Raw genomic sequence first — 21,155 nt, forward strand, 5'->3', positions numbered from 1 at the left:
AAATTCGTCGATCAAAAATTTCAATGACACAGGGATAGGTCCAATTCATCTATAGGAATGATTCTGGATAAATTCCATTGAGAGTTTTTCAAAGTTTATCGCGTTTTTTTATTCGCGATGGTTACCAGTCCGAATTCAATGAACAAACATTTCAATCACTTTGAAGTGATTTTCTATTCATCCATTGGGACTGGGAGGGTAAATTTTCATTTTTGAATGTCAACGGCCATATCACGTAGAACGCACCTGGTCTCGTCAGCTCCCAGAAGTTAAGTTACGTCGAGTCCCGTTAGTACTTGGAAGGGTGACCGCTTGGGAATATGGAATGTCGTTGGCGATGAATAGTTTGTTTTCAATAACAATTTTCTTGAAATTTTTTTTCAATCACGATGGTTACCAGTCCAAATTCGTCGATCAAAAATTTCAATGACACAGGGATAGGTCCAATTCATCTATAGGAATGATTCTGGATGAATTCCATTGAGAGTTTTTCAAAGTTTATCGCGTTTTTTTATTCGCGATGGTTACCAGTCCGAATTCAATGAACAAACATTTCAATCACTTTGAAGTGATTTTCTATTCATCCATTGGGACTGGGAGGGTAAATTTTCATTTTTGAATGTCAACGGCCATATCACGTAGAACGCACCTGGTCTCGTCAGCTCCCAGAAGTTAAGTTACGTCGAGTCCCGTTAGTACTTGGAAGGGTGACCGCTTGGGAATATGGAATGTCGTTGGCGATGAATAGTTTGTTTTCAATAACAAATTTCTTGAAATTTTTTTTCAATCACGATGGTTACCAGTCCAAATTCGTCGATCAAAAATTTCAATGACACAGGGATAGGTTCAATTCATCTATAGGAATGATTCTGGATGAATTCCATTGAGAGTTTTTCAAAGTTTATCGCGTTTTTTTATTCGCGATGGTTACCAGTCCGAATTCAATGAACAAACATTTCATTCACTTTGAAGTGATTTTCTATTCATCCATTGGGTGTGGGAGGGTAAATTTTCATTTTTGAATGTCAACGGCCATATCACGTAGAACGCACCTGGTCTCGTCAGCTCCCAGAAGTTAAGTTACGTCGAGTCCCGTTAGTACTTGGAAGGGTGACCGCTTGGGAATACGGAATGTCGTTGGCGATGAATAGTTTGTTTTCAATAACAAATGTCTTGAAATTTTTTTTCAATCACAATGGTTACCAGTCCAAATTCGTAGATCAAAAATTTCAATGACACAGGGATAGGTTCAATTCATCTATAGGAATGATTCTGGATGAATTCCATTGAGAGTTTTTCAAAGTTTATCGCGTTTTTTTATTCGCGATGGTTACCAGTCCGAATTCAATGAACAAACATTTCAATCACTTTGAAGTGATTTTCTATTCATCCATTGGGACTGGGAGGGTAAATTTTCATTTTTGAATGTCAACGGCCATATCACGTAGAACGCACCTGGTCTCGTCAGCTCCCAGAAGTTAAGTTACGTCGAGTCCCGTTAGTACTTGGAAGGGTGACCGCTTGGGAATATGGAATGTCGGTGGCGATGAATAGTTTGTTTTCAATAACAAATTTCTTGAAATTTTTTTTCAATCACGATGGTTACCAGTCCAAATTCGTCGATCAAAAATTTCAATGACACAGGGATAGGTTCAATTCATCTATAGGAATGATTCTGGATGAATTCCATTGAGAGTTTTTCAAAGTTTATCGCGTTTTTTTATTCGCGATGGTTACCAGTCCGAATTCAATGAACAAACATTTCAATCACTTTGAAGTGATTTTCTATTCATCCATTGGGTGTGGGAGGGTAAATTTTCATTTTTGAATGTCAACGGCCATATCACGTAGAACGCACCTGGTCTCGTCAGCTCCCAGAAGTTAAGTTACGTCGAGTCCCGTTAGTACTTGGAAGGGTGACCGCTTGGGAATACGGAATGTCGTTGGCGATGAATAGTTTGTTTTCAATAACAAATTTCTTGAAATTTTTTTTCAATCACGATGGTTACCAGTCCAAATTCGTAGATCAAATATTTCAATGACACAGGGATAGGTTCAATTCATCTATAGGAATGATTCTGGATGAATTCCATTGAGAGTTTTTCAAAGTTTATCGCGTTTTTTTATTCGCGATGGTTACCAGTCCAAATTCAATGAACAAACATTTCTATCACTTTGAAGTGATTTTCTATTCATCCATTGGGACTGGGAGGGTAAATTTTCATTTTTGAATGTCAACGGCCATATCACGTAGAACGCACCTGGTCTCGTCAGCTCCCAGAAGTTAAGTTACGTCGAGTCCCGTTAGTACTTGGAAGGGTGACCGCTTGGGAATACGGAATGTCGTTGGCGATGAATAGTTTGTTTTCAATAACAAATTTCTTGAAATTTTTTTTCAATCACGATGGTTACCAGTCCAAATTCGTCGATCAAAAATTTCAATGACACAGGGATAGGTCCAATTCATCTATAGGAATGATTCTGGATGAATTCCATTGAGAGTTTTTCAAAGTTTATCGCGTTTTTTTATTCGCGATGGTTACCAGTCCGAATTCAATGAACAAACATTTCAATCACTTTGAAGTGATTTTCTATTCATCCATTGGGACTGGGAGGGTAAATTTTCATTTTTGAATGTCAACGGCCATATCACGTAGAACGCACCTGGTCTCGTCAGCTCCCAGAAGTTAAGTTACGTCAGGCCCCTTAGTACTTGGAAGGGTGACCGCTTGGGAATATGGAATGTCGTTGGCGATGAATAGTTTGTTTTCAATAACAAATTTCTTGAAATTTTTTTTCAATCACGATGGTTACCAGTCCAAATTCGTCGATCAAAAATTTCAATGACACAGGGATAGGTTCAATTCATCTATAGGAATGATTCTGGATGAATTCCATTGAGAGTTTTTCAAAGTTTATCGCGTTTTTTTATTCGCGATGGTTACCAGTCCGAATTCAATGAACAAACATTTCAATCACTTTGAAGTGATTTTCTATTCATCCATTGGGACTGGGAGGGTAAATTTTCATTTTTGAATGTCAACGGCCATATCACGTAGAACGCACCTGGTCTCGTCAGCTCCCAGAAGTTAAGTTACGTCGAGTCCCGTTAGTACTTGGAAGGGTGACCGCTTGGGAATATGGAATGTCGGTGGCGATGAATAGTTTGTTTTCAATAACAAATTTCTTGAAATTTTTTTTCAATCACGATGGTTACCAGTCCAAATTCGTCGATCAAAAATTTCAATGACACAGGGATAGGTTCAATTCATCTATAGGAATGATTCTGGATGAATTCCATTGAGAGTTTTTCAAAGTTTATCGCGTTTTTTTATTCGCGATGGTTACCAGTCCAAATTCAATGAACAAACATTTCTATCACTTTGAAGTGATTTTCTATTCATCCATTGGGACTGGGAGGGTAAATTTTCATTTTTGAATGTCAACGGCCATATCACGTAGAACGCACCTGGTCTCGTCAGCTCCCAGAAGTTAAGTTACGTCGAGTCCCGTTAGTACTTGGAAGGGTGACCGCTTGGGAATACGGAATGTCGTTGGCGATGAATAGTTTGTTTTCAATAACAAATTTCTTGAAATTTTTTTTCAATCACGATGGTTACCAGTCCAAATTCGTCGATCAAAAATTTCAATGACACAGGGATAGGTCCAATTCATCTATAGGAATGATTCTGGATGAATTCCATTGAGAGTTTTTCAAAGTTTATCGCGTTTTTTTATTCGCGATGGTTACCAGTCCGAATTCAATGAACAAACATTTCAATCACTTTGAAGTGATTTTCTATTCATCCATTGGGACTGGGAGGGTAAATTTTCATTTTTGAATGTCAACGGCCATATCACGTAGAACGCACCTGGTCTCGTCAGCTCCCAGAAGTTAAGTTACGTCGAGTCCCGTTAGTACTTGGAAGGGTGACCGCTTGGGAATACGGAATGTCGTTGGCGATGAATAGTTTGTTTTCAATAACAAATTTCTTGAAATTTTTTTTCAATCACGATGGTTACCAGTCCAAATTCGTCGATCAAAAATTTCAATGACACAGGGATAGGTCCAATTCATCTATAGGAATGATTCTGGATGAATTCCATTGAGAGTTTTTCAAAGTTTATCGCGTTTTTTTATTCGCGATGGTTACCAGTCCGAATTCAATGAACAAACATTTCAATCACTTTGAAGTGATTTTCTATTCATCCATTGGGACTGGGAGGGTAAATTTTCATTTTTGAATGTCAACGGCCATATCACGTAGAACGCACCTGGTCTCGTCAGCTCCCAGAAGTTAAGTTACGTCGAGTCCCGTTAGTACTTGGAAGGGTGACCGCTTGGGAATATGGAATGTCGGTGGCGATGAATAGTTTGTTTTCAATAACAAATTTCTTGAAATTTTTTTTCAATCACGATGGTTACCAGTCCAAATTCGTCGATCAAAAATTTCAATGACACAGGGATAGGTTCAATTCATCTATAGGAATGATTCTGGATGAATTCCATTGAGAGTTTTTCAAAGTTTATCGCGTTTTTTTATTCGCGATGGTTACCAGTCCGAATTCAATGAACAAACATTTCAATCACTTTGAAGTGATTTTCTATTCATCCATTGGGTGTGGGAGGGTAAATTTTCATTTTTGAATGTCAACGGCCATATCACGTAGAACGCACCTGGTCTCGTCAGCTCCCAGAAGTTAAGTTACGTCGAGTCCCGTTAGTACTTGGAAGGGTGACCGCTTGGGAATACGGAATGTCGTTGGCGATGAATAGTTTGTTTTCAATAACAAATTTCTTGAAATTTTTTTTCAATCACGATGGTTACCAGTCCAAATTCGTAGATCAAATATTTCAATGACACAGGGATAGGTTCAATTCATCTATAGGAATGATTCTGGATGAATTCCATTGAGAGTTTTTCAAAGTTTATCGCGTTTTTTTATTCGCGATGGTTACCAGTCCAAATTCAATGAACAAACATTTCTATCACTTTGAAGTGATTTTCTATTCATCCATTGGGACTGGGAGGGTAAATTTTCATTTTTGAATGTCAACGGCCATATCACGTAGAACGCACCTGGTCTCGTCAGCTCCCAGAAGTTAAGTTACGTCGAGTCCCGTTAGTACTTGGAAGGGTGACCGCTTGGGAATACGGAATGTCGTTGGCGATGAATAGTTTGTTTTCAATAACAAATTTCTTGAAATTTTTTTTCAATCACGATGGTTACCAGTCCAAATTCGTCGATCAAAAATTTCAATGACACAGGGATAGGTCCAATTCATCTATAGGAATGATTCTGGATGAATTCCATTGAGAGTTTTTCAAAGTTTATCGCGTTTTTTTATTCGCGATGGTTACCAGTCCGAATTCAATGAACAAACATTTCAATCACTTTGAAGTGATTTTCTATTCATCCATTGGGACTGGGAGGGTAAATTTTCATTTTTGAATGTCAACGGCCATATCACGTAGAACGCACCTGGTCTCGTCAGCTCCCAGAAGTTAAGTTACGTCAGGCCCCTTAGTACTTGGAAGGGTGACCGCTTGGGAATATGGAATGTCGTTGGCGATGAATAGTTTGTTTTCAATAACAAATTTCTTGAAATTTTTTTTCAATCACGATGGTTACCAGTCCAAATTCGTCGATCAAAAATTTCAATGACACAGGGATAGGTTCAATTCATCTATAGGAATGATTCTGGATGAATTCCATTGAGAGTTTTTCAAAGTTTATCGCGTTTTTTTATTCGCGATGGTTACCAGTCCGAATTCAATGAACAAACATTTCAATCACTTTGAAGTGATTTTCTATTCATCCATTGGGACTGGGAGGGTAAATTTTCATTTTTGAATGTCAACGGCCATATCACGTAGAACGCACCTGGTCTCGTCAGCTACCAGAAGTTAAGTTACGTCGAGTCCCGTTAGTACTTGGAAGGGTGACCGCTTGGGAATACGGAATGTCGTTGGCGATGAATAGTTTGTTTTCAATAACAAATTTCTTGAAATTTTTTTTCAATCACGATGGTTACCAGTCCAAATTCGTAGATCAAAAATTTCAATGACACAGGGATAGGTTCAATTCATCTATAGGAATAATTCTGGATGAATTCCATTGAGAGTTTTTCAAAGTTTATCGCGTTTTTTTATTCGCGATGGTTACCAGTCCGAATTCAATGAACAAACATTTCAATCACTTTGAAGTGATTTTCTATTCATCCATTGGGACTGGGAGGGTAAATTTTCATTTTTGAATGTCAACGGCCATATCACGTAGAACGCACCTGGTCTCGTCAGCTCCCAGAAGTTAAGTTACGTCAGGCCCCTTAGTACTTGGAAGGGTGACCGCTTGGGAATATGGAATGTCGTTGGCGATGAATAGTTTGTTTTCAATAACAAATTTCTTGAAATTTTTTTTCAATCACGATGGTTACCAGTCCAAATTCGTCGATCAAAAATTTCAATGACACAGGGATAGGTTCAATTCATCTATAGGAATGATTCTGGATGAATTCCATTGAGAGTTTTTCAAAGTTTATCGCGTTTTTTTATTCGCGATGGTTACCAGTCCGAATTCAATGAACAAACATTTCAATCACTTTGAAGTGATTTTCTATTCATCCATTGGGACTGGGAGGGTAAATTTTCATTTTTGAATGTCAACGGCCATATCACGTAGAACGCACCTGGTCTCGTCAGCTACCAGAAGTTAAGTTACGTCGAGTCCCGTTAGTACTTGGAAGGGTGACCGCTTGGGAATACGGAATGTCGTTGGCGATGAATAGTTTGTTTTCAATAACAAATTTCTTGAAATTTTTTTTCAATCACGATGGTTACCAGTCCAAATTCGTAGATCAAAAATTTCAATGACACAGGGATAGGTTCAATTCATCTATAGGAATAACTCTGGATGAATTCCATTGAGAGTTTTTCAAAGTTTATCGCGTTTTTTTATTCGCGATGGTTACCAGTCCAAATTCAATGAACAAACATTTCTATCACTTTGAAGTGATTTTCTATTCATCCATTGGGACTGGGAGGGTAAATTTTCATTTTTGAATGTCAACGGCCATATCACGTAGAACGCATCTGGTCTCTTCAGCTCCCAGAAGTTAAATTACGTCGAGTCCCGTTAGTACTTGGAAGGGTGACCGCTTGGGAATATGGAATGTCGTTGGCGATGAATAGTTTGTTTTCAATAACAAATTTCTTGAAATTTTTTTTCAATCACGATGGTTACCAGTCCAAATTCGTCGATCAAAAATTTCAATGACACAGGGATAGGTTCAATTCATCTATAGGAATGATTCTGGATGAATTCCATTGAGAGTTTTTCAAAGTTTATCGCGTTTTTTTATTCGCGATGGTTACCAGTCCGAATTCAATGAACAAACATTTCAATCACTTTGAAGTGATTTTCTATTCATCCATTGGGACTGGGAGGGTAAATTTTCATTTTTGAATGTCAACGGCCATATCACGTAGAACGCACCTGGTCTCGTCAGCTCCCAGAAGTTAAGTTACGTCGAGTCCCGTTAGTACTTGGAAGGGTGACCGCTTGGGAATATGGAATGTCGTTGGCGATGAATAGTTTGTTTTCAATAACAAATTTCTTGAAATTTTTTTTCAATCACGATGGTTACCAGTCCAAATTCGTCGATCAAAAATTTCAATGACACAGGGATAGGTTCAATTCATCTATAGGAATGATTCTGGATGAATTCCATTGAGAGTTTTTCAAAGTTTATCGCGTTTTTTTATTCGCGATGGTTACCAGTCCGAATTCAATGAACAAACATTTCAATCACTTTGAAGTGATTTTCTATTCATCCATTGGGACTGGGAGGGTAAATTTTCATTTTTGAATGTCAACGGCCATATCACGTAGAACGCACCTGGTCTCGTCAGCTCCCAGAAGTTAAGTTACGTCAGGCCCCTTAGTACTTGGAAGGGTGACCGCTTGGGAATATGGAATGTCGTTGGCGATGAATAGTTTGTTTTCAATAACAAATTTCTTGAAATTTTTTTTCAATCACGATGGTTACCAGTCCAAATTCGTCGATCAAAAATTTCAATGACACAGGGATAGGTTCAATTCATCTATAGGAATGATTCTGGATGAATTCCATTGAGAGTTTTTCAAAGTTTATCGCGTTTTTTTATTCGCGATGGTTACCAGTCCGAATTCAATGAACAAACATTTCAATCACTTTGAAGTGATTTTCTATTCATCCATTGGGACTGGGAGGGTAAATTTTCATTTTTGAATGTCAACGGCCATATCACGTAGAACGCACCTGGTCTCGTCAGCTACCAGAAGTTAAGTTACGTCGAGTCCCGTTAGTACTTGGAAGGGTGACCGCTTGGGAATACGGAATGTCGTTGGCGATGAATAGTTTGTTTTCAATAACAAATTTCTTGAAATTTTTTTTCAATCACGATGGTTACCAGTCCAAATTCGTAGATCAAAAATTTCAATGACACAGGGATAGGTTCAATTCATCTATAGGAATAATTCTGGATGAATTCCATTGAGAGTTTTTCAAAGTTTATCGCGTTTTTTTATTCGCGATGGTTACCAGTCCAAATTCAATGAACAAACATTTCTATCACTTTGAAGTGATTTTCTATTCATCCATTGGGACTGGGAGGGTAAATTTTCATTTTTGAATGTCAACGGCCATATCACGTAGAACGCATCTGGTCTCTTCAGCTCCCAGAAGTTAAATTACGTCGAGTCCCGTTAGTACTTGGAAGGGTGACCGCTTGGGAATATGGAATGTCGTTGGCGATGAATAGTTTGTTTTCAATAACAAATTTCTTGAAATTTTTTTTCAATCACGATGGTTACCAGTCCAAATTCGTCGATCAAAAATTTCAATGACACAGGGATAGGTTCAATTCATCTATAGGAATGATTCTGGATGAATTCCATTGAGAGTTTTTCAAAGTTTATCGCGTTTTTTTATTCGCGATGGTTACCAGTCCGAATTCAATGAACAAACATTTCAATCACTTTGAAGTGATTTTCTATTCATCCATTGGGACTGGGAGGGTAAATTTTCATTTTTGAATGTCAACGGCCATATCACGTAGAACGCACCTGGTCTCGTCAGCTCCCAGAAGTTAAGTTACGTCGAGTCCCGTTAGTACTTGGAAGGGTGACCGCTTGGGAATATGGAATGTCGTTGGCGATGAATAGTTTGTTTTCAATAACAAATTTCTTGAAATTTTTTTTCAATCACGATGGTTACCAGTCCAAATTCGTCGATCAAAAATTTCAATGACACAGGGATAGGTTCAATTCATCTATAGGAATGATTCTGGATGAATTCCATTGAGAGTTTTTCAAAGTTTATCGCGTTTTTTTATTCGCGATGGTTACCAGTCCGAATTCAATGAACAAACATTTCAATCACTTTGAAGTGATTTTCTATTCATCCATTGGGACTGGGAGGGTAAATTTTCATTTTTGAATGTCAACGGCCATATCACGTAGAAAGCACCTGGTCTCGTCAGCTCCCAGAAGTTAAGTTACGTCGAGTCCCGTTAGTACTTGGAAGGGTGACCGCTTGGGAATACGGAATGTCGTTGGCGATGAATAGTTTGTTTTCAATAACAAATTTCTTGATTTTTTTTTCAATCACGATGGTTACCAGTCCAAATTCGTCGATCAAAAATTTCAATGACACAGGGATAGGTCCAATTCATCTATAGGAATGATTCTGGATGAATTCCATTGAGAGTTTTTCAAAGTTTATCGCGTTTTTTTATTCGCGATGGTTACCAGTCCGAATTCAATGAACAAACATTTCAATCACTTTGAAGTGATTTTCTATTCATCCATTGGGACTGGGAGGGTAAATTTTCATTTTTGAATGTCAACGGCCATATCACGTAGAACGCACCTGGTCTCGTCAGCTCCCAGAAGTTAAGTTACGTCAGGCCCCTTAGTACTTGGAAGGGTGACCGCTTGGGAATATGGAATGTCGTTGGCGATGAATAGTTTGTTTTCAATAACAAATTTCTTGAAATTTTTTTTCAATCACGATGGTTACCAGTCCAAATTCGTCGATCAAAAATTTCAATGACACAGGGATAGGTTCAATTCATCTATAGGAATGATTCTGGATGAATTCCATTGAGAGTTTTTCAAAGTTTATCGCGTTTTTTTATTCGCGATGGTTACCAGTCCGAATTCAATGAACAAACATTTCAATCACTTTGAAGTGATTTTCTATTCATCCATTGGGACTGGGAGGGTAAATTTTCATTTTTGAATGTCAACGGCCATATCACGTAGAACGCACCTGGTCTCGTCAGCTACCAGAAGTTAAGTTACGTCGAGTCCCGTTAGTACTTGGAAGGGTGACCGCTTGGGAATACGGAATGTCGTTGGCGATGAATAGTTTGTTTTCAATAACAAATTTCTTGAAATTTTTTTTCAATCACGATGGTTACCAGTCCAAATTCGTAGATCAAAAATTTCAATGACACAGGGATAGGTTCAATTCATCTATAGGAATAATTCTGGATGAATTCCATTGAGAGTTTTTCAAAGTTTATCGCGTTTTTTTATTCGCGATGGTTACCAGTCCAAATTCAATGAACAAACATTTCTATCACTTTGAAGTGATTTTCTATTCATCCATTGGGACTGGGAGGGTAAATTTTCATTTTTGAATGTCAACGGCCATATCACGTAGAACGCACCTGGTCTCTTCAGCTCCCAGAAGTTAAATTACGTCGAGTCCCGTTAGTACTTGGAAGGGTGACCGCTTGGGAATATGGAATGTCGTTGGCGATGAATAGTTTGTTTTCAATAACAAATTTCTTGAAATTTTTTTTCAATCACGATGGTTACCAGTCCAAATTCGTCGATCAAAAATTTCAATGACACAGGGATAGGTTCAATTCATCTATAGGAATGATTCTGGATGAATTCCATTGAGAGTTTTTCAAAGTTTATCGCGTTTTTTTATTCGCGATGGTTACCAGTCCGAATTCAATGAACAAACATTTCAATCACTTTGAAGTGATTTTCTATTCATCCATTGGGACTGGGAGGGTAAATTTTCATTTATGAATGTCAACGGCCATATCACGTAGAAAGCACCTGGTCTCGTCAGCTCCCAGAAGTTAAGTTACGTCGAGTCCCGTTAGTACTTGGAAGGGTGACCGCTTGGGAATACGGAATGTCGTTGGCGATGAATAGTTTGTTTTCAATAACAAATTTCTTGATTTTTTTTTCAATCACGATGGTTACCAGTCCAAATTCGTCGATCAAAAATTTCAATGACACAGGGATAGGTCCAATTCATCTATAGGAATGATTCTGGATGAATTCCATTGAGAGTTTTTCAAAGTTTATCGCGTTTTTTTTTTCGCGATGGTTACCAGTCCGAATTCAATGAACAAACATTTCAATCACTTTGAAGTGATTTTCTATTCATCCATTGGGACTGGGAGGGTAAATTTTCATTTTTGAATGTCAACGGCCATATCACGTAGAACGCACCTGGTCTCGTCAGCTCCCAGAAGTTAAGTTACGTCAGGCCCCTTAGTACTTGGAAGGGTGACCGCTTGGGAATATGGAATGTCGTTGGCGATGAATAGTTTGTTTTCAATAACAAATTTCTTGAAATTTTTTTTCAATCACGATGGTTACCAGTCCAAATTCGTCGATCAAAAATTTCAATGACACAGGGATAGGTTCAATTCATCTATAGGAATGATTCTGGATGAATTCCATTGAGAGTTTTTCAAAGTTTATCGCGTTTTTTTATTCGCGATGGTTACCAGTCCGAATTCAATGAACAAACATTTCAATCACTTTGAAGTGATTTTCTATTCATCCATTGGGAATGGGAGGGTAAATTTTCATTTTTGAATGTCAACGGCCATATCACGTAGAACGCACCTGGTCTCGTCAGCTACCAGAAGTTAAGTTACGTCGAGTCCCGTTAGTACTTGGAAGGGTGACCGCTTGGGAATACGGAATGTCGTTGGCGATGAATAGTTTGTTTTCAATAACAAATTTCTTGAAATTTTTTTTCAATCACGATGGTTACCAGTCCAAATTCGTAGATCAAAAATTTCAATGACACAGGGATAGGTTCAATTCATCTATAGGAATAATTCTGGATGAATTCCATTGAGAGTTTTTCAAAGTTTATCGCGTTTTTTTATTCGCGATGGTTACCAGTCCAAATTCAATGAACAAACATTTCTATCACTTTGAAGTGATTTTCTATTCATCCATTGGGACTGGGAGGGTAAATTTTCATTTTTGAATGTCAACGGCCATATCACGTAGAACGCACCTGGTCTCGTCAGCTCCCAGAAGTTAAGTTACGTCGAGTCCCGTTAGTACTTGGAAGGGTGACCGCTTGGGAATACGGAATGTCGTTGGCGATGAATAGTTTGTTTTCAATAACAAATTTCTTGAAATTTTTTTTCAATCACGATGGTTACCAGTCCAAATTCGTAGATCAAAAATTTCAATGACACAGGGATAGGTTCAATTCATCTATAGGAATAATTCTGGATGAATTCCATTGAGAGTTTTTCAAAGTTTATCGCGTTTTTTTATTCGCGATGGTTACCAGTCCAAATTCAATGAACAAACATTTCTATCACTTTGAAGTGATTTTCTATTCATCCATTGGGACTGGGAGGGTAAATTTTCATTTTTGAATGTCAACGGCCATATCACGTAGAACGCACCTGGTCTCGTCAGCTCCCAGAAGTTAAGTTACGTCGAGTCCCGTTAGTACTTGGAAGGGTGACCGCTTGGGAATACGGAATGTCGTTGGCGATGAATAGTTTGTTTTCAATAACAAATTTCTTGAAATTTTTTTTCAATCACGATGGTTACCAGTCCAAATTCGTAGATCAAAAATTTCAATGACACAGGGATAGGTTCAATTCATCTATAGGAATAATTCTGGATGAATTCCATTGAGAGTTTTTCAAAGTTTATCGCGTTTTTTTATTCGCGATGGTTACCAGTCCAAATTCAATGAACAAACATTTCTATCACTTTGAAGTGATTTTCTATTCATCCATTGGGACTGGGAGGGTAAATTTTCATTTTTGAATGTCAACGGCCATATCACGTAGAACGCACCTGGTCTCGTCAGCTCCCAGAAGTTAAGTTACGTCGAGTCCCGTTAGTACTTGGAAGGGTGACCGCTTGGGAATACGGAATGTCGTTGGCGATGAATAGTTTGTTTTCAATAACAAATTTCTTGAATTTTTTTTTCAATCACGATGGTTACCAGTCCAAATTCGTCGATCAAAAATTTCAATGACACAGGGATAGGTCCAATTCATCTATAGGAATGATTCTGGATGAATTCCATTGAGAGTTTTTCAAAGTTTATCGCGTTTTTTTATTCGCGATGGTTACCAGTCCGAATTCAATGAACAAACATTTCAATCACTTTGAAGTGATTTTCTATTCATCCATTGGGACTGGGAGGGTAAATTTTCATTTTTGAATGTCAACGGCCATATCACGTAGAACGCACCTGGTCTCGTCAGCTCCCAGAAGTTAAGTTACGTCGAGTCCCGTTAGTACTTGGAATGGTGACCGCTTGGGAATATGGAATGTCGTTGGCGATGAATAGTTTGTTTTCAATAACAAATTTCTTGAATTTTTTTTTCATTCACGATGGTTACCAGTCCAAATTCGTCGATCAAAAATTTCAATGACACAGGGATAGGTTCAATTCATCTATAGGAATAATTCTGGATGAATTCCATTGAGAGTTTTTCAAAGTTTATCGCGTTTTTTTATTCGCGATGGTTACCAGTCCAAATTCAATGAACAAACATTTCTATCACTTTGAAGTGATTTTCTATTCATCCATTGGGACTGGGAGGGTAAATTTTCATTTTTGAATGTCAACGGCCATATCACGTAGAACGCACCTGGTCTCGTCAGCTCCCAGAAGTTAAGTTACGTCGAGTCCCGTTAGTACTTGGAAGGGTGACCGCTTGGGAATACGGAATGTCGTTGGCGATGAATAGTTTGTTTTCAATAACAAATTTCTTGAATTTTTTTTTCAATCACGATGGTTACCAGTCCAAATTCGTCGATCAAAAATTTCAATGACACAGGGATAGGTCCAATTCATCTATAGGAATGATTCTGGATGAATTCCATTGAGAGTTTTTCAAAGTTTATCGCGTTTTTTTATTCGCGATGGTTACCAGTCCGAATTCAATGAACAAACATTTCAATCACTTTGAAGTGATTTTCTATTCATCCATTGGGACTGGGAAGGTAAATTTTCATTTTTGAATGTCAACGGCCATATCACGTAGAACGCACCTGGTCTCGTCAGCTCCCAGAAGTTAAGTTACGTCGAGTCCCGTTAGTACTTGGAAGGGTGACCGCTTGGGAATACGGAATGTCGTTGGCGATGAATAGTTTGTTTTCAATAACAAATTTCTTGAAATTTTTTTTCAATCACAATGGTTACCAGTCCAAATTCGTCGATCAAAAATTTCAATGACACAGGGATAGGTTCAATTCATCTATAGGAATGATTCTGGATGAATTCCATTGAGAGTTTTTCAAAGTTTATCGCGTTTTTTTATTCGCGATGGTTACCAGTCCGAATTCAATGAACAAACATTTCAATCACTTTGAAGTGATTTTCTATTCATCCATTGGGACTGGGAGGGTAAATTTTCATTTTTGAATGTCAACGGCCATATCACGTAGAACGCACCTGGTATCGTCAGCTCCCAGAAGTTAAGTTACGTCGAGTCCCGTTAGTACTTGGAAGGGTGACCGCTTGGGAATACGGAATGTCGTTGGCGATGAATAGTTTGTTTTCAATAACAAATTTCTTGAAATTTTTTTTCAATCACGATGGTTACCAGTCCAAATTCGTAGATCAAAAATTTCAATGACACAGGGATAGGTTCAATTCATCTATAGGAATGATTCTGGATGAATTCCATTGAGAGTTTTTCAAAGTTTATCGCGTTTTTTTATTCGCGATGGTTACCAGTCCGAATTCAATGAACAAACATTTCAATCACTTTGAAGTGATTTTCTATTCATCCATTGGGACTGGGAGGGTAAATTTTAATTTTTGAATGTCAACGGCCATATCACGTAGAACGCACCTGGTCTCGTCAGCTCCCAGAAGTTAAGTTACGTCGAGTCCCGTTAGTACTTGGAAGGGTGACCGCTTGGGAATACGGAATGTCGTTGGCGATGAATAGTTTGTTTTCAATAACAAATTTCTTTAAATTTTTTTTCAATCACGATGGTTACCAGTCCAAATTCGTAGATCAAAAATTTCAATGACACAGGGATAGGTTCAATTCATCTATAGGAATGATTCTGGATGAATTCCATTGAGAGTTTTTCAAAGTTTATCGCGTTTTTTTATTCGCGATGGTTACCAGTCCGAATTCAATGAACAAACATTTCAATCACTTTGAAGTGATTTTCTATTCATCCATTGGGACTGGGAAGGTAAATTTTCATTTTTGAATGTCAACGGCCATATCACGTAGAACGCACCTGGTCTCGTCAGCTCCCAGAAGTTAAGTTACGTCGAGTCCCGTTAGTACTTGGAAGGGTGACCGCTTGGGAATACGGAATGTCGTTGGCGATGAATAGTTTGTTTTCAATAACAAATTTCTTGAAATTTTTTTTCAATCACAATGGTTACCAGTCCAAATTCGTCGATCAAAAATTTCAATGACACAGGGATAGGTTCAATTCATCTATAGGAATGATTCTGGATGAATTCCATTGAGAGTTTTTCAAAGTTTATCGCGTTTTTTTATTCGCGATGGTTACCAGTCCGAATTCAATGAACAAACATTTCAATCACTTTGAAGTGATTTTCTATTCATCCATTGGGACTGGGAGGGTAAATTTTCATTTTTGAATGTCAACGGCCATATCACGTAGAACGCACCTGGTATCGTCAGCTCCCAGAAGTTAAGTTACGTCGAGTCCCGTTAGTACTTGGAAGGGTGACCGCTTGGGAATACGGAATGTCGTTGGCGATGAATAGTTTGTTTTCAATAACAAATTTCTTGAAATTTTTTTTCAATCACAATGGTTACCAGTCCAAATTCGTCGATCAAAAATTTCAATGACACAGGGATAGGTTCAATTCATCTATAGGAATGATTCTGGATGAATTCCATTGAGAGTTTTTCAAAGTTTATCGCGTTTTTTTATTCGCGATGGTTACCAGTCCGAATTCAATGAACAAACATTTCAATCACTTTGAAGTGATTTTCTATTCATCCATTGGGACTGGGAGGGTAAATTTTCATTTTTGAATGTCAACGGCCATATCACGTAGAACGCACCTGGTCTCGTCAGCTCCCAGAAGTTAAGTTACGTCGAGTCCCGTTAGTACTTGGAAGGGTGACCGCTTGGGAATACGGAATGTCGTTGGCGATGAATAGTTTGTTTTCAATAACAAATTTCTTGAAATTTTTTTTCAATCACGATGGTTACCAGTCCAAATTCGTAGATCAAAAATTTCAATGACACAGGGATAGGTTCAATTCATCTATAGGAATGATTCTGGATGAATTCCATTGAGAGTTTTTCAAAGTTTATCGCGTTTTTTTATTCGCGATGGTTACCAGTCCGAATTCAATGAACAAACATTTCAATCACTTTGAAGTGATTTTCTATTCATCCATTGGGACTGGGAGGGTAAATTTTAATTTTTGAATGTCAACGGCCATATCACGTAGAACGCACCTGGTCTCGTCAGCTCCCAGAAGTTAAGTTACGTCGAGTCCCGTTAGTACTTGGAAGGGTGACCGCTTGGGAATACGGAATGTCGTTGGCGATGAATAGTTTGTTTTCAATAACAAATTTCTTGAAATTTTTTTTCAATCACGATGGTTACCAGTCCAAATTCGTAGATCAAAAATTTCAATGACACAGGGATAGGTTCAATTCATCTATAGGAATGATTCTGGATGAATTCCATTGAGAGTTTTTCAAAGTTTATCGCGTTTTTTTATTCGCGATGGTTACCAGTCCGAATTCAATGAACAAACATTTCAATCACTTTGAAGTGATTTTCTATTCATCCATTGGGACTGAGAGGGTAAATTTTCATTTTTGAATGTCAACGGCCATATCACGTAGAACGCACCTGGTCTCGTCAGCTCCCAGAAGTTAAGTTACGTCGAGTCCCGTTAGTACTTGGAAGGGTGACCGCTTGGGAATACGGAATGTCGTTGGCGATGAATAGTTTGTTTTCAATAACAAATTTCTTGAAATTTTTTTTCAATCACAATGGTTACCAGTCCAAATTCGTAGATCAAAAATTTCAATGACACAGGGATAGGTTCAATTCATCTATCGGAATGATTCTGGATGAATTCCATTGAGAGTTTTTCAAAGTTTATCGCGTTTTTTTATTCGCGATGGTTACCAGTCCGAATTCAATGAACAAACATTTCAATCACTTTGAAGTGATTTTCTATTCATCCATTGGGACTGGGAGGGTAAATTTTAATTTTTGAATGTCAACGGCCATATCACGTAGAACGCACCTGGTCTCGTCAGCTCCCAGAAGTTAAGTTACGTCGAGTCCCGTTAGTACTTGGAAGGGTGACCGCTTGGGAATACGGAATGTCGTTGGCGATGAATAGTTTGTTTTCAATAACAAATTTCTTGAAATTTTTTTTCAATCACGATGGTTACCAGTCCAAATTCGTCGATCAAAAATTTCAATGACACAGGGATAGGTTCAATTCATCTATAGGAATGATTCTGGATGAATTCCATTGAGAGTTTTTCAAAGTTTATCGCGTTTTTTTATTCGCGATGGTTACCAGTCCGAATTCAATGAACAAACATTTCAATCACTTTGAAGTGATTTTCTATTCATCCATTGGGACTGAGAGGGTAAATTTTCATTTTTGAATGTCAACGGCCATATCACGTAGAACGCACCTGGTCTCGTCAGCTCCCAGAAGTTAAGTTACGTCGAGTCCCGTTAGTACTTGGAAGGGTGACCGCTTGGGAATACGGAATGTCGTTGGCGATGAATAGTTTGTTTTCAATAACAAATTTCTTGAAATTTTTTTTCAATCACGATGGTTACCAGTCCAAATTCGTAGATCAAAAATTTCAATGACACAGGGATAGGTTCAATTCATCTATAGGAATGATTCTGGATGAATTCCATTGAGAGTTTTTCAAAGTTTATCGCGTTTTTTTATTCGCGATGGTTACCAGTCCGAATTCAATGAACAAACATTTCAATCACTTTGAAGTGATTTTCTATTCATCCATTGGGACTGGGAGGATAAATTTTCATTTTTGAATGTCAACGGCCATATCACGTAGAACGCACCTGGTCTCGTCAGCTCCCAGAAGTTAAGTTACGTCGAGTCCCGTTAGTACTTGGAAGGGTGACCGCTTGGGAATACGGAATGTCGTTGGCGATGAATAGTTTGTTTTCAATAACAAATTTCTTGAAATTTTTTTTCAATCACAATGGTTACCAGTCCAAATTCGTAGATCAAAAATTTCAATGACACAGGGATAGGTTCAATTCATCTATAGGAATGATTCTGGATGAATTCCATTGAGAGTTTTTCAAAGTTTATCGCGTTTTTTTATTCGCGATGGTTACCAGTCCAAATTCAATGAACAAACATTTCAATCACTTTGAAGTGATTTTCTATTCATCCATTGGGAATGGGAGGGTAAATTTTCATTTGTGAATGTCAACGGCCATATCACGTAGAACGCACCTGGTCTCGTCAGCTCCCAGAAGTTAAGTTACGTCGAGTCCCGTTAGTACTTGGAAGGGTGACCGCTTGGGAATACGGAATGTCGTTGGCGATGAATAGTTTGTTTTCAATAACAAATTTCTTGAAATTTTTTTTCAATCACAATGGTTACCAGTCCAAATTCGTAGATCAAAAATTTCAATGACACAGGGATAGGTTCAATTCATCTATAGGAATGATTCTGGATGAATTCCATTGAGAGTTTTTCAAAGTTTATCGCGTTTTTTTATTCGCGATGGTTACCAGTCCGAATTCAATGAACAAACATTTCAATCACTTTGAAGTGATTTTCTATTCATCCATTGGGACTGGGAGGGTAAATTTTCATTTTTGAATGTCAACGGCAATATCACGTAGAACGCACCTGGTCTCGTCAGCTCCCAGAAGTTAAGTTACGTCGAGTCCCGTTAGTACTTGGAAGGGTGACCGCTTGGGAATACGGAATGTCGTTGGCGATGAATAGTTTGTTTTCAATAACAAATTTCTTGAAATTTTTTTTCAATCACGACGGTTACCAGTCCAAATTCGTCGATCAAAAATTTCAATGACACAGGGATAGGTTCAATTCATCTATAGGAATGATTCTGGATGAATTCCATTGAGAGTTTTTCAAAGTTTATCGCGTTTTTTTATTCGCGATGGTTACCAGTCCAAATTCAATGAACAAACATTTCAATCACTTTGAAGTGATTTTCTATTCATCCATTGGGACTGAGAGGGTAAATTTTCATTTGTGAATGTCAACGGCCATATCACGTAGAACGCACCTGGTCTCGTCAGCTCCCAGAAGTTAAGTTACGTCGAGTCCCGTTAGTACTTGGAAGGGTGACCGCTTGGGAATACGGAATGTCGTTGGCGATGAATAGTTTGTTTTCAATAACAAATTTCTTGAAATTTTTTTCAATCACAATGGTTACCAGTCCAAATTCGTAGATCAAAAATTTCAATGACACAGGGATAGGTTCAATTCATCTATAGGAATGATTCTGGATGAATTCCATTGAGAGTTTTTCAAAGTTTATCGCGTTTTTTTATTCGCGATGGTTACCAGTCCAAATTCAATGAACAAACATTTCAATCACTTTGAAGTGATTTTCTATTCATCCATTGGGAATGGGAGGGTAAATTTTCATTTGTGAATGTCAACGGCCATATCACGTAGAACGCACCTGGTCTCGTCAGCTCCCAGAAGTTAAGTTACGTCGAGTCCCGTTAGTACTTGGAAGGGTGACCGCTTGGGAATACGGAATGTCGTTGGCGATGAATAGTTTGTTTTCAATAACAAATTTCTTGAAATTTTTTTTCAATCACAATGGTTACCAGTCCAAATTCGTAGATCAAAAATTTCAATGACACAGGGATAGGTTCAATTCATCTATAGGAATGATTCTGGATGAATTCCATTGAGAGTTTTTCAAAGTTTATCGCGTTTTTTTATTCGCGATGGTTACCAGTCCGAATTCAATGAACAAACATTTCAATCACTTTGAAGTGATTTTCTATTCATCCATTGGGACTGGGAGGGTAAATTTTCATTTTTGAATGTCAACGGCAATATCACGTAGAACGCACCTGGTCTCGTCAGCTCCCAGAAGTTAAGTTACGTCGAGTCCCGTTAGTACTTGGAAGGGTGACCGCTTGGGAATACGGAATGTCGTTGGCGATGAATAGTTTGTTTTCAATAACAAATTTCTTGAAATTTTTTTTCAATCACGACGGTTACCAGTCCAAATTCGTCGATCAAAAATTTCAATGACACAGGGATAGGTTCAATTCATCTATAGGAATGATTCTGGATGAATTCCATTGAGAGTTTTTCAAAGTTTATCGCGTTTTTTTATTCGCGATGGTTACCAGTCCAAATTCAATGAACAAACATTTCAATCACTTTGAAGTGATTTTCTATTCATCCATTGGGACTGAGAGGGTAAATTTTCATTTGTGAATGTCAACGGCCATATCACGTAGAACGCACCTGGTCTCGTCAGCTCCCAGAAGTTAAGTTACGTCGAGTCCCGTTAGTACTTGGAAGGGTGACCGCTTGGGAATACGGAATGTCGTTGGCGATGAATAGTTTGTTTTCAATAACAAATTTCTTGAAATTTTTTTCAATCACAATGGTTACCAGTCCAAATTCGTAGATCAAAAATTTCAATGACACAGGGATAGGTTCAATTCATCTATAGGAATGATTCTGGATGAATTCCATTGAGAGTTTTTCAAAGTTTATCGCGTTTTTTTATTCGCGATGGTTACCAGTCCGAATTCAATGAACAAACATTTCAATCACTTTGAAGTGATTTTCTATTCATCCATTGGGACTGAGAGGGTAAATTTTCA

At 38.0% G+C, this 21,155-nt stretch overlaps 52 pseudogenes; all 52 read left to right on the forward strand.

Moving 5' to 3' along the window:
* Positions 1 to 218: 218 nt before the first annotated feature.
* On the forward strand, positions 219 to 337 carry LOC124345431 (annotated as a pseudogene).
* Positions 338 to 621: 284 nt separating this feature from the next.
* Positions 622 to 740, forward strand: LOC124345432 (annotated as a pseudogene).
* Positions 741 to 1,024: 284 nt separating this feature from the next.
* Positions 1,025 to 1,143, forward strand: LOC124345117 (annotated as a pseudogene).
* A 284-nt stretch (positions 1,144 to 1,427) lies between these two features.
* On the forward strand, positions 1,428 to 1,546 carry LOC124345888 (annotated as a pseudogene).
* A 284-nt stretch (positions 1,547 to 1,830) lies between these two features.
* Positions 1,831 to 1,949, forward strand: LOC124345118 (annotated as a pseudogene).
* Positions 1,950 to 2,233: 284 nt separating this feature from the next.
* Positions 2,234 to 2,352, forward strand: LOC124345119 (annotated as a pseudogene).
* Positions 2,353 to 2,636: 284 nt separating this feature from the next.
* Positions 2,637 to 2,754, forward strand: LOC124346212 (annotated as a pseudogene).
* A 284-nt stretch (positions 2,755 to 3,038) lies between these two features.
* Positions 3,039 to 3,157, forward strand: LOC124345889 (annotated as a pseudogene).
* A 284-nt stretch (positions 3,158 to 3,441) lies between these two features.
* On the forward strand, positions 3,442 to 3,560 carry LOC124345120 (annotated as a pseudogene).
* Positions 3,561 to 3,844: 284 nt separating this feature from the next.
* Positions 3,845 to 3,963, forward strand: LOC124345121 (annotated as a pseudogene).
* Positions 3,964 to 4,247: 284 nt separating this feature from the next.
* On the forward strand, positions 4,248 to 4,366 carry LOC124345890 (annotated as a pseudogene).
* A 284-nt stretch (positions 4,367 to 4,650) lies between these two features.
* Positions 4,651 to 4,769, forward strand: LOC124345122 (annotated as a pseudogene).
* Positions 4,770 to 5,053: 284 nt separating this feature from the next.
* On the forward strand, positions 5,054 to 5,172 carry LOC124345123 (annotated as a pseudogene).
* A 284-nt stretch (positions 5,173 to 5,456) lies between these two features.
* Positions 5,457 to 5,574, forward strand: LOC124346213 (annotated as a pseudogene).
* Positions 5,575 to 5,858: 284 nt separating this feature from the next.
* LOC124345770 lies at positions 5,859 to 5,977 on the forward strand (annotated as a pseudogene).
* Positions 5,978 to 6,261: 284 nt separating this feature from the next.
* LOC124346214 lies at positions 6,262 to 6,379 on the forward strand (annotated as a pseudogene).
* A 284-nt stretch (positions 6,380 to 6,663) lies between these two features.
* Positions 6,664 to 6,782, forward strand: LOC124345771 (annotated as a pseudogene).
* Positions 6,783 to 7,066: 284 nt separating this feature from the next.
* Positions 7,067 to 7,185, forward strand: LOC124345945 (annotated as a pseudogene).
* A 284-nt stretch (positions 7,186 to 7,469) lies between these two features.
* On the forward strand, positions 7,470 to 7,588 carry LOC124345433 (annotated as a pseudogene).
* Positions 7,589 to 7,872: 284 nt separating this feature from the next.
* On the forward strand, positions 7,873 to 7,990 carry LOC124346215 (annotated as a pseudogene).
* Positions 7,991 to 8,274: 284 nt separating this feature from the next.
* On the forward strand, positions 8,275 to 8,393 carry LOC124345772 (annotated as a pseudogene).
* A 284-nt stretch (positions 8,394 to 8,677) lies between these two features.
* Positions 8,678 to 8,796, forward strand: LOC124345946 (annotated as a pseudogene).
* Positions 8,797 to 9,080: 284 nt separating this feature from the next.
* LOC124345434 lies at positions 9,081 to 9,199 on the forward strand (annotated as a pseudogene).
* A 284-nt stretch (positions 9,200 to 9,483) lies between these two features.
* LOC124344760 lies at positions 9,484 to 9,602 on the forward strand (annotated as a pseudogene).
* Positions 9,603 to 9,885: 283 nt separating this feature from the next.
* Positions 9,886 to 10,003, forward strand: LOC124346217 (annotated as a pseudogene).
* A 284-nt stretch (positions 10,004 to 10,287) lies between these two features.
* LOC124345773 lies at positions 10,288 to 10,406 on the forward strand (annotated as a pseudogene).
* A 284-nt stretch (positions 10,407 to 10,690) lies between these two features.
* On the forward strand, positions 10,691 to 10,809 carry LOC124345809 (annotated as a pseudogene).
* Positions 10,810 to 11,093: 284 nt separating this feature from the next.
* LOC124344761 lies at positions 11,094 to 11,212 on the forward strand (annotated as a pseudogene).
* Positions 11,213 to 11,495: 283 nt separating this feature from the next.
* Positions 11,496 to 11,613, forward strand: LOC124346218 (annotated as a pseudogene).
* A 284-nt stretch (positions 11,614 to 11,897) lies between these two features.
* On the forward strand, positions 11,898 to 12,016 carry LOC124345774 (annotated as a pseudogene).
* A 284-nt stretch (positions 12,017 to 12,300) lies between these two features.
* Positions 12,301 to 12,419, forward strand: LOC124345124 (annotated as a pseudogene).
* Positions 12,420 to 12,703: 284 nt separating this feature from the next.
* LOC124345125 lies at positions 12,704 to 12,822 on the forward strand (annotated as a pseudogene).
* Positions 12,823 to 13,106: 284 nt separating this feature from the next.
* LOC124345127 lies at positions 13,107 to 13,225 on the forward strand (annotated as a pseudogene).
* A 284-nt stretch (positions 13,226 to 13,509) lies between these two features.
* LOC124345925 lies at positions 13,510 to 13,628 on the forward strand (annotated as a pseudogene).
* Positions 13,629 to 13,912: 284 nt separating this feature from the next.
* Positions 13,913 to 14,031, forward strand: LOC124345128 (annotated as a pseudogene).
* A 284-nt stretch (positions 14,032 to 14,315) lies between these two features.
* On the forward strand, positions 14,316 to 14,434 carry LOC124345129 (annotated as a pseudogene).
* A 284-nt stretch (positions 14,435 to 14,718) lies between these two features.
* LOC124345884 lies at positions 14,719 to 14,837 on the forward strand (annotated as a pseudogene).
* A 284-nt stretch (positions 14,838 to 15,121) lies between these two features.
* Positions 15,122 to 15,240, forward strand: LOC124345130 (annotated as a pseudogene).
* A 284-nt stretch (positions 15,241 to 15,524) lies between these two features.
* LOC124345131 lies at positions 15,525 to 15,643 on the forward strand (annotated as a pseudogene).
* A 284-nt stretch (positions 15,644 to 15,927) lies between these two features.
* Positions 15,928 to 16,046, forward strand: LOC124345885 (annotated as a pseudogene).
* A 284-nt stretch (positions 16,047 to 16,330) lies between these two features.
* On the forward strand, positions 16,331 to 16,449 carry LOC124345132 (annotated as a pseudogene).
* Positions 16,450 to 16,733: 284 nt separating this feature from the next.
* LOC124345133 lies at positions 16,734 to 16,852 on the forward strand (annotated as a pseudogene).
* Positions 16,853 to 17,136: 284 nt separating this feature from the next.
* LOC124345134 lies at positions 17,137 to 17,255 on the forward strand (annotated as a pseudogene).
* A 284-nt stretch (positions 17,256 to 17,539) lies between these two features.
* On the forward strand, positions 17,540 to 17,658 carry LOC124345135 (annotated as a pseudogene).
* Positions 17,659 to 17,942: 284 nt separating this feature from the next.
* LOC124345137 lies at positions 17,943 to 18,061 on the forward strand (annotated as a pseudogene).
* Positions 18,062 to 18,345: 284 nt separating this feature from the next.
* LOC124345139 lies at positions 18,346 to 18,464 on the forward strand (annotated as a pseudogene).
* Positions 18,465 to 18,748: 284 nt separating this feature from the next.
* LOC124345140 lies at positions 18,749 to 18,867 on the forward strand (annotated as a pseudogene).
* A 284-nt stretch (positions 18,868 to 19,151) lies between these two features.
* Positions 19,152 to 19,270, forward strand: LOC124345556 (annotated as a pseudogene).
* A 284-nt stretch (positions 19,271 to 19,554) lies between these two features.
* LOC124345141 lies at positions 19,555 to 19,673 on the forward strand (annotated as a pseudogene).
* A 283-nt stretch (positions 19,674 to 19,956) lies between these two features.
* On the forward strand, positions 19,957 to 20,075 carry LOC124345142 (annotated as a pseudogene).
* Positions 20,076 to 20,359: 284 nt separating this feature from the next.
* LOC124345557 lies at positions 20,360 to 20,478 on the forward strand (annotated as a pseudogene).
* A 284-nt stretch (positions 20,479 to 20,762) lies between these two features.
* LOC124345143 lies at positions 20,763 to 20,881 on the forward strand (annotated as a pseudogene).
* Positions 20,882 to 21,155: the final 274 nt, after the last annotated feature.

Source organism: Daphnia pulicaria, chromosome 6 (genome assembly GCF_021234035.1).
Source record: "Daphnia pulicaria isolate SC F1-1A chromosome 6, SC_F0-13Bv2, whole genome shotgun sequence".
In the NCBI taxonomy this organism is placed as follows: Eukaryota; Metazoa; Arthropoda; class Branchiopoda; order Diplostraca; family Daphniidae; genus Daphnia; species Daphnia pulicaria.